Below are 9,895 nucleotides of genomic sequence, written 5' to 3'. Positions count from 1 at the left end.
TTTTTATTGACTGATATGTAAATGTCACACTTTTATTATGTAGCCGGACACAAACACAACCACATCTACATTTTGAAGAAGGTGGTGATTCTCCCTCAGGGCAGCAGGACTTTTATACAGCAACGTTTCTCTGAGATGCCTGATGATTTAAACACTCATTAAACTAACTATTACAGTGTTCAATAAGTGTGGTTTGGTGAAAAACAGTTGTAATGTCTTATCATCAATATTGTATAGGCAAAACTGTTGCTAGTTGTTTACTTCAGAAAGAGCCTGTGTGCAATAGAGTATGCCCAGAGATGATGGTGAACCTCACAAGAATTACATGGTGAACAACACAAACTACACAGACTACACAGACCACAATCACTTGATTAAATATGGACTGTTGGTGTGACATTCTGAGCAAATTGAATCAGTTAACCTATGTGATTGGACCAATCAGCCGGGGCAAGCACTTCTTTCAGCAAATCAGAGAGGGCTACAGTTTGTGGATCACTGAATGCGTTCCTAATGGTTTAAAAGTGGTAACAATACGAATTCCCTATGATGTATTTGATATTTAAGGCTATTTTTAGTGTACGGAAACTGAAATTAATTATGCAGAAATAGGTTTATGTGAATCTGTTAACAAAATGTGATCAAATCAAGCCATAGGACTCATACTTTTGCTTCATGTTGAACATCTTTAAAATCCTTATCCGAATGAGGTTAGTTGGCAGAATGATCAATACATGTACAAATATTATATAGTGTGCATATTTCTGCCGCAGACGTCAAAGGATGTCTTATCAGACGCCATCATCTTCAGTCTCTTCAGTTTTTCAGTATCTCTGTAGAAGGTTAAAAATTCAGTTTGTAGCATTTATCTTCTGATGTGCAAGAATGTGTAAGAATAAGAAAGATGAATATTAAGTATATAGGTAAGGGGACACGGTTATCATATAGGCCTACCGTAAATGTGACTGAATATTTTGAAAATACAAAAGTGCTTATGGCTTTGGAATGAGAACAAAGGCATACAATTATGTTCCTGTTAAGTTTTGAGAATGCCCTTCAATCCATGATAAAAAAACACAACATATTTAGAGGTGGTTGAATATGGCTGTGGATATGTTAGTCTCCCTGTCCCAAGTCTTCCTGTAGCAAGATTCACCACCTAACCCCGGTTGTCGGCTTAACTCAGGAGGTAGAGCAGGTTGACTTGTAAACTGGAAGGTTGCTAATTCAATCCCCTGGCTCCTCCTTTTTGAGTTGTGAGGTGTCCCTGAGCAAGACACCTAACCCTCGCTGCTCCCAACGAGCAGGCTGTCACCTTGCATGGTTGACTACGCTGTCGTGTGCCAGCGTGTGTAGGAATGGTAGTTGCTTTGGATAAAAGCATCTGCTGAATGCCCTAAATGTAAGTGAAACTCCTTACCTTCTGCCTATTGACCTGCATCTGTATTCTCTGTGGTTGTTCTCTCCTTGTATTGAACAGCGATGCTGCTGTGTACTGTTGTGACATAGAGCATATGGTACCTCGCTCTGTCAACAAAACATGAGGCACACAGGAACGATGTAATTGCTCTAACTTGGCAATGATGCAGATTCCGATTTTGTTTGGCTCCTTCCTTCAAACCCCTATTTGGCCATCAATTTAAATGGGTCAACACACATAGATGCAGCCACTTAGAAGATAATAATGACTCTGACCATGGTTGTAAAATAACAATGTAGGCCTAGGGAGGCTACACACATTTTCATGTAGAGATCTCAGGCTACACCCACAAATCCGACACAGACACGCACCGTTAAACTATGTATCAAACAACATACTACTATTCCTTAATACATCAAGGACATGCCCCATACATGATCATTCTCAAGCCAGAAACTCAGGTCCATCCGAGCCTGTCTAGGGAGGCTGTGAATGGTTAATTGATAAGCAAATAGAAAATGAGAAACTGTCATCAAGGCTGATGCATGTGGCTCACGTGGGATCCATCTCGCTCAGTATCTGGGTGTGGACGCGCCATAAACATTGTTGTTTTTTTCCCACAATATATCACCGCGTTAGCATGAAGTGTTGAACATTGAGCTAACCCAACGACTTTAAATGACACATCTGCGTATCAGTATGTTCACAGGGATACCACGGAGACAAGACAGCCCGTTTCGGGGGAGACGGGCTACTTGAAACGCGCCTGCATGGCACGCCGCGATTTTCATCACGTTTCTTAAGCATTGGCCTACGATGAACGCTATTTTAAGAGGAAAAAAACGACAACCTCTGCAAAAACGAGGGACGCGATTTTTGGTTTACTGGCGTTCCCAATGTCATATCCCCAAGACACATGTAGCTAGTAACGAATGAAGAACAACATGCCTCTCACCTCTCTGGCGTCCCCCCGTTTTTTTTTTTCCGCTCCGGTTAAAACCAAACCGCTCGAGCCATTTGTTGACGTCAGCGCGCCACTCTGCAGCAGAATCCACACCAGGCCTGCAGTGCATGCAAAGGGTACGCACGGGAAAAGCAATTGCTGGCGCTAGTAGTAAGACTCGACACAAAGAAGTGACAGCAGATGCACCCAAAAAAATGTAATGACAATCCGTTGATGCTGCGTTTTCACCGGTCGTGTCAGTGGATTCGTCAGGGGCTGAGACAGCGGGAGCTAGGACATCAGGGAGGGAGGGGAGGGAGGGAGAGAGAGAGAGAGGTAGGTAGCCAGAGTGTGTGTGTGTGTGTGTGTGTGTGTGTGTGTGTGTGTGTGTGTGTGTGTGTGTGTGTGTGTGTGTGTGTGTGTGTGTGAGAGAGAGAGAACCATATAATCCCAGCATAGCATCCTCTCAAATGGTGAGACAATTGGGAGGAACACAATGTTGGAAGCAATTAGTTATTTTTGGGGGGAAATCAGCATCATCAGCGTCATAATAGCTCCAAATAACTATCAGTGTAAAAAGGAGAGGATTACCTGAATTAATATTGGGACTGTGACCTAGAATTTAAAATACGAAGATGCAAGACTGAGGAAATATACACCATTTAAGAGCTCTTATGGAAAGAGCCAAAAAGTGTGTTTGTTTGTGTTTCAGGGTTAGAGATGATGGTGTTTGTTTGAGTGTATGCTGTGTGTGGGAAGGCGCGTGTGCAAGGCAAGGCCAACTATTCTGAAACTATTTACTGAAACCTGTGATTTGTAGCTTGCAGCCAACATTTTTCTGCAGAAATATGTACAATTATGATTCTGCCGAAAGAACTAAATCTGCCCATTCACAGCTCACACATTTCTTAGTTGATCAAGAACAGCAATGGCAGGGAAACACCGGATAATTGAAGTATCAGCTGTGGCTGCAAAACACACATAGTGCTGTTTTCACTACCTAATGAATTCACTAAAAGAAAGGACCGGTCCTAGACCATTGGGAGCTTCTCAAAATATCAGCCCTTTAACACAACTACTACTCCCACATCCCAAAGAGACTACTTAATACTACTGTGGAGTAATTTAGCAGACACTTTCTTCCAAAGCAATTGACAGTGAGTTCGGACACAGTAAGGAGCAGATGTAGCCCCATATAGACGCTACAGACTACTCCATCATAGCTCCCGGATGGAACATTGTCTAGCTACCTTTGAGACAGCCTGAAGGAAAAGTTATTTTGTAGTGGCCCCTGAGGTCCCTGGGCTACTAATCAGACAGTTAACTACCTCTAATCCAATAGGCTCTGCACTGCCTCTACATAAATACCCTCCACCTCCTAAGTACCCTTTCAAAAGAAAAACCACATCCGTCCTTACTTTGTAGTACAAATGTGTGAATGGATCCTGTTTTAATCAGGCAAATACTACAGTGTTGAACTTAGCATTGGTGTCCAGGTACACATTTGATACCCCCCGGGTAAGATATGTTATCCTGCTGGCTCAGAGGCAGCCGCAAAATATGCCTGCAGAAAGACTCAGGATGCTTACAAATTGAATTAGGTAGAAAGACACTTTTTAGCCTGGGAGGCAGCTGGCAGCGACACAGAGCGTTAGCAGTGGTGTTGGTGTTTATAGGCAGAATCCATTAAGCAGCAGGCCCTATTCTCTGGCTGTCTCTGGGGCTTATAGGGTGAGCTTTAGCAGCAGGGTGAAAGGTGTAATTGTATTCCTGCTTTTAAGGCATGTACACACTTTGTCCATTATTTAACTAATTGAATCCAAAATCTAGCTGTCAATGCTGTTAATAATGGACGCTAAGTAACTTATATAAAAAGTATTGAATCATACGTGATACATTCATTATCATTAGACAGTGCAGATTGTATGTGTTTGCTTACATATATTCCAAATGTGCACCAAGATTTTATAAATAAAATATTATATTATTATATTATATATTATATATTATATTTTTATTTTTTATTTTCAGGTGTGTGTGCATGTGTGTTAATTTGAAACATAGGTCTCACCCTCTAAAAGAGTCGTGAGTTGAATGGGCTGAGGCACCCCCTAGTGGTGAAATAGAGCTAGTACAACAAAGCGTTTCATACCACATACTCTGTGACTGATGTAATAGAGGCCTACGCCTATATTAACCTTCGTCTAAAAGTTACCACAATAGGCTACAATTATATCCGGTCAAATACAGAATATAACATAGAAAATACAATTGTATTAATGTCTGTAAAAACTTGAGTTTAATATAATTACATTATGATAAGGGCAACGTTGGCCACACACACAGAGACACACACACACACACACACACACACACACACACACACACACAGAAACTAACACACTCACAGGCTCAGACACGCAACAAGAAAGAAAGAGACTGTTCCTTTGCCATTCATGTCTTCAATACATATTATGAACATGCTCAAAATAATATTATACATAATGCTCTCCGGGAAGGTTAAACAACATGGACATTTAGATTAATTTCTTCCTTCCACTAGATACAAGCAGCTGGTGGTATATGTCTGCGTGTAATTCATACATTTACCCCGTTTATACAAAAAACAAACACTTAGACTAGAATAGAGTTTGGCGAGAATTTATCCAGATTTCAGACATCACGTGAAGAAAAGATTGACACACAAAAGACGAAAGCCTTCACTTCCTCAGGCGTGCGGCTGGGGCTCTTAAAAGCTGCGCATGTCTGTCTATCAAGAAAGTAAATTTAAATGTAAATTGAACCTTTATCCATCTGTCTTATTCATATTTATAGGAAGTGAGTGACACGCACATTGTCGGGTAATTACAGTGGCGTGAGGGTCTATTGTTTTGGGACTGGTTGAGATGTAGACACGCTGTTATTTGTCCCGCGGTACCCATCTCAGCCTCTTTCATGGAGAAATACTTTACTGTTGTGCTTAGCAACTGTCTGTATTACACATGGCTGACATTTTTAAAGATATTTTGTCCGGACTTTATTGTAACTGAGCTTTTAGGAATCAAATTAAAATTAAAATGCAGGAACACTCATCTACACTCTACGCTAAATGAGTCTGAACTGAGATCTCAGTCCTCAGCACGCGCGCGCGCGCTCACAGAGACACACACTCAAACACACACACACACACATACACACACACACACACACACACACACACACACACACACACACACACACATACATAGGCCTACATACAAACACAGATACACATACACATACATACATATACACAAACACACACACGCACACACACACACACATACAAACAGACAATGAAAAGCTATGTCGTCACGAAATATGACTCAAGCACGAACAATCAGCTATTGGGGAATCACCATGGTGATTAAGCAAAAATAAAAAATAAAAACTAAAGTGTAGATAAGTGAAGATAAAAAAAACACAAAAGAGGCGCGTGTGTTGTGTCTTTTCTATATGCTCCCCAAGGTGCTTATTATCCCCAACAAATGAGCATGCTTGGGTCACCCACGGTCCAATAGACATCCAATAGGTCATGTCATGAAAAGAGCGATGTCGTTAAAGACATCATTAGACCGCGGCACCGGAGAGCCACGACGATAAAGGACTACGGGAACCACAGAGAACCTGTTGTGACTCTGACAGCAGGGGGCACCAGTTACTATGCAAGCAACGACACGCACGGAGAGAATGAGAGAATGAGTGAGTGTGCGTGAGAGATTGAGCGTCAGTGTGTGTGTGTGTGTGTGTGTGTGTGTGTGTGTGTGTGTGTGTGTGTGTGTGTGTGTGTGTGTGTGTGTGTGTGTGTGTGTGTGTGTGTACGTGCGAGTGTGTGTATGTGTGTTTTGTGTGTTCAACATGATTTCTCATGCAACAATTTAAAACACCTGGCTTGTGGTCGATGACATTTTTGTTCATCAGGACAATCAATGAAGGTGAAGATGATATGCGTTTCTTTGCAGATATCTTCTTATTCTCAAATATAATACAATGATATGCTCGTCCCAATTGGATGCACAAAAATAGTGGAGGACATTTTTTTTTCTCTAAAGGAGGGAATGCATACTGCAATCTATGCCGATGTTGTTTTATGTTGTATGTTTTAGAGGACTTCAAACCAAGTAGAGAATATATATTATATATAATAGACCTGACCAATTATATAAGCCAACCCATTCCCTGTCATATACATATTTATTTAATCTAATAATAAAAATGTCCATGATTCTATTATTAATTATGTTCTACAACAACAGGCTATTTTTCACCACTAAAAGGGTGCTGATGTTTGCTGATGTTTACCACATATTTAACACATGGGGGGGGGGGGGACAACAAAACAACAACCAAGTCAATGGGAGCACAGTGCATATCTGTTACCTGCCAATTACACTTGTTAAGTGGATGGAACGTGACCCTCAGCATGGGGGCTCCACCACCGCCTGGCAGGGTTTCAGTCAGGTGGGCTCAGAGTACAGCAGCCGTGGGTCGTTTGTACAATAGTGATGAGTTTTGTTTACTACCGTTGGATTTTAATTAGGGAGGTATTACTTAGATGTTGTAGCCTTCTCAATGCACATGAAGACTCACCTTTATGTATGCACGTTTATGTAGCCTAGAGATTGATTGTATTGGTTGTGATACACAATTGTGAACCATAGGGCTCCATTGGCATGAACAGAAAGCCACATTTAGTTATGGCACACAATTAAGTAGATAAAATATGCTGTGTACTTTAATTTTTTTGATATATATTTTTAGAGTTAATGTTTTTTTTCTAATGAACAAAATCCCCCAAGGGGGTCAATTTTGTAAGGCAGACGAAACAATGCTTTACATATAAGTAACGTCTGTTTAAAATATGATTTAACTTCACTATCTGGTGAATTAAATACACTTAATTTATTAAGCACTTGTTGCCCCTCCACTGGATGAATGGATAAACAAATAATCTTCAATTACAGCGATGTACGTTTTATAAAACACACAACTTGTATCACTATGACAATGATTATCCAGATATCTGCATTCTTTGCCAGAGCCATGAATGTTGCCATAGTAACAGGAGTATCGAGTGCGGCCCTTGTGATTTTTATTTTTTCCCACTGCAACTTATTTGGGCTTTTTTCACAGGAGGTATGACAACAGACTCGCGACTTGTTGTATTCATTTCCATGTTAATCGAGTTAACAGCTATTGCTTGTTGGCTTGACCCGTGGTCCAGCCTAGATGCCTAGCACTCCACATTGAACAAGGACACATATAGAAGCATTCATGTTCCTTTTGTAAACACTATTAAAAATAAGAAAAATAAGAGTAGGCTATGAATGAACTGTATTTGAGATATTGCATCACCTCAGACAGTCCTTGAAGGATCAGAGATCCCCCTCCCTCGAGATTCAGATTATAAATATCGGTGGATCTTGCCCGAGGATTCGGAAAAGGAGCGAGGGTACAGTGTCTGCAGCAGCAGCAGACTGCATGCTCTCTGTCTATCCATGCCCTATGATGGAGAGGCTTTGTGCTTGCGAAGCATAACTATAAGATAACATAAGATAACAACTATAAGATACATACTTTACACTCTAGGAGTGAGTGAGCAAGCAAGGTTGTAGCCCCTTGCTCATCCGGTTCTGGGGCCACTGTTGAATAATGAGGCGCTGGGTGAGATGAGCCAAGCTACTGTTAACAAGCTGTGCAGTTCATTTGAAACCTAGTCGGTCCTTGAGTGGCCATTGTAGAGCCAGCCAGATCCATCATGGTGGTCACTCTCATTTGTGAATGTGTGATGGAGTATTTAGTGACGAGGACAGATGTATCTTAAACGTTTGATATTTATCTCCTTGTGTGAGTGTGGAGCAAATACTGGAACTAGGGGACCAATGAAACTACAAGTGTATGGTGAATGATTAAAAAACGCCATAATTGAGAGCGGATAATGTTTCACAGATACTATTGACTAGGCACTGGGTAACCGCATTACACTTGGAGGTGATTTGTCGATCAATATTTTAACTGTACAAAGCTGGAGATGGCTCACACAGGAGCATGAGTCAGTACACAGACTTGAGGTCTACAGATCTCTAATCTACGTGTTTGGCACGTGAGATCAGAATTTAGATCAGCATCTCTCTGTGAGGGAGAGCTGCCATGGAATTCCCCAGAAAGAAAACATTACTTACACCACACAAATTTCAAAAAAATTTCTCACTGTAGTGATGAGACGTAAAGCCATCAGGTTCCTTCTTATTAAAAAAAGACAGCGAAAGTTTTTCCTGATAAATAAATGGCTAGTAAATACTAGAAAGAAAACATACGTTATACGATCACAGTCCACAGCAGACGGATCAAAAGTGATAAACATTTGTGCCTAAAAGGTGAATACAGTTCATGATTACTTGGACGTCCATCTTGATCATGTAAGCCTATAAGGGCTGTCCTGTTGGTTTGTAATGGCTGTGTTTGAATGATGCAGGGCCATGGTAAATACAGCTTAATAGTAAAACAATTATTTTGTTCGCACCAATACTAGGTGTCCACTTTCTCAAATAGAGTCTCAAAAACATGGCAATGTTGTTTTAATAATGTTCTTATTCCTTTGCATATATGATTTATTACAATTAAATCACTTTTTGGTACATTCAGTCACACTTTAAAGCATCAGCTAAATGACTTAATACTAATGTAGATCATTAACTATACAGACATAAACTCTGTTAAACAAACTATATAATGAGACATAAGAGGATTTCAGAATAGTGCCATTTCATAGTTTCATGTTTAATTTCCAGGCATTTCAAGCTCAAGAAAGTTAGTATCCCTTTGAACATAGAACATTCATTAAGTGTGTGATAATATTTTTCACACACAACCATAAACCTGTCCATTGTCACTAACACCACCCAAACTTATTCATATGGTGATTGCCTCCCCCCATAAATGTTTTGTGTTCCCATACCGCTGGTGGCTCAGGGTTAGGGAATAGGAGCAATAGAAGATCTTTTGATTCTTCACATAGGGGAGCGATGAACTGACTCACATGGAAGCCTCATAGCCATGAAAGAGAGTGAAAACCCCGACATGAACACGTCTCGCTGGGCCTTCCCATACTCCCCGGGTTTGAAAGCGGAGGTGGGCTCCTGTCTGCCGATACAAGCCCGGCGCGTTTTGAAGTTTTTTACAAAACACACACGATATTATCCCCCACTGCTTTGTGGTGCCAGCTAGCCCCTTTGTGTTCAGAGACAGAGAGCGAGAGGGGAAGGCATGGTGTGTGTGTGTGTGTGTGTGTGTGTGTGTGTGTGTGTGTGTGTGTGTGTGTGTGAGTGATGGTACAAAGTGATGGGTGGTCGATTGCGAGAAACATAAGCGCAGATGACTACAGAACGAGTGGCGTTCTTACAGATATCTGCTCGCTAGGGAGACGACGTGGCCGAGGGTCAAGTGGTGACCTGTGGTGTCTCATGACTGAGATCCAAGGGGAGAACGTTGTG

The sequence above is a fragment of the Micromesistius poutassou genome, assembly GCF_964030765.1.
Source record: "Micromesistius poutassou genome assembly, chromosome: 3".
NCBI classification, from domain to species: Eukaryota; Metazoa; Chordata; class Actinopteri; order Gadiformes; family Gadidae; genus Micromesistius; species Micromesistius poutassou.
This window is presented reverse-complemented; position numbering follows the sequence as displayed.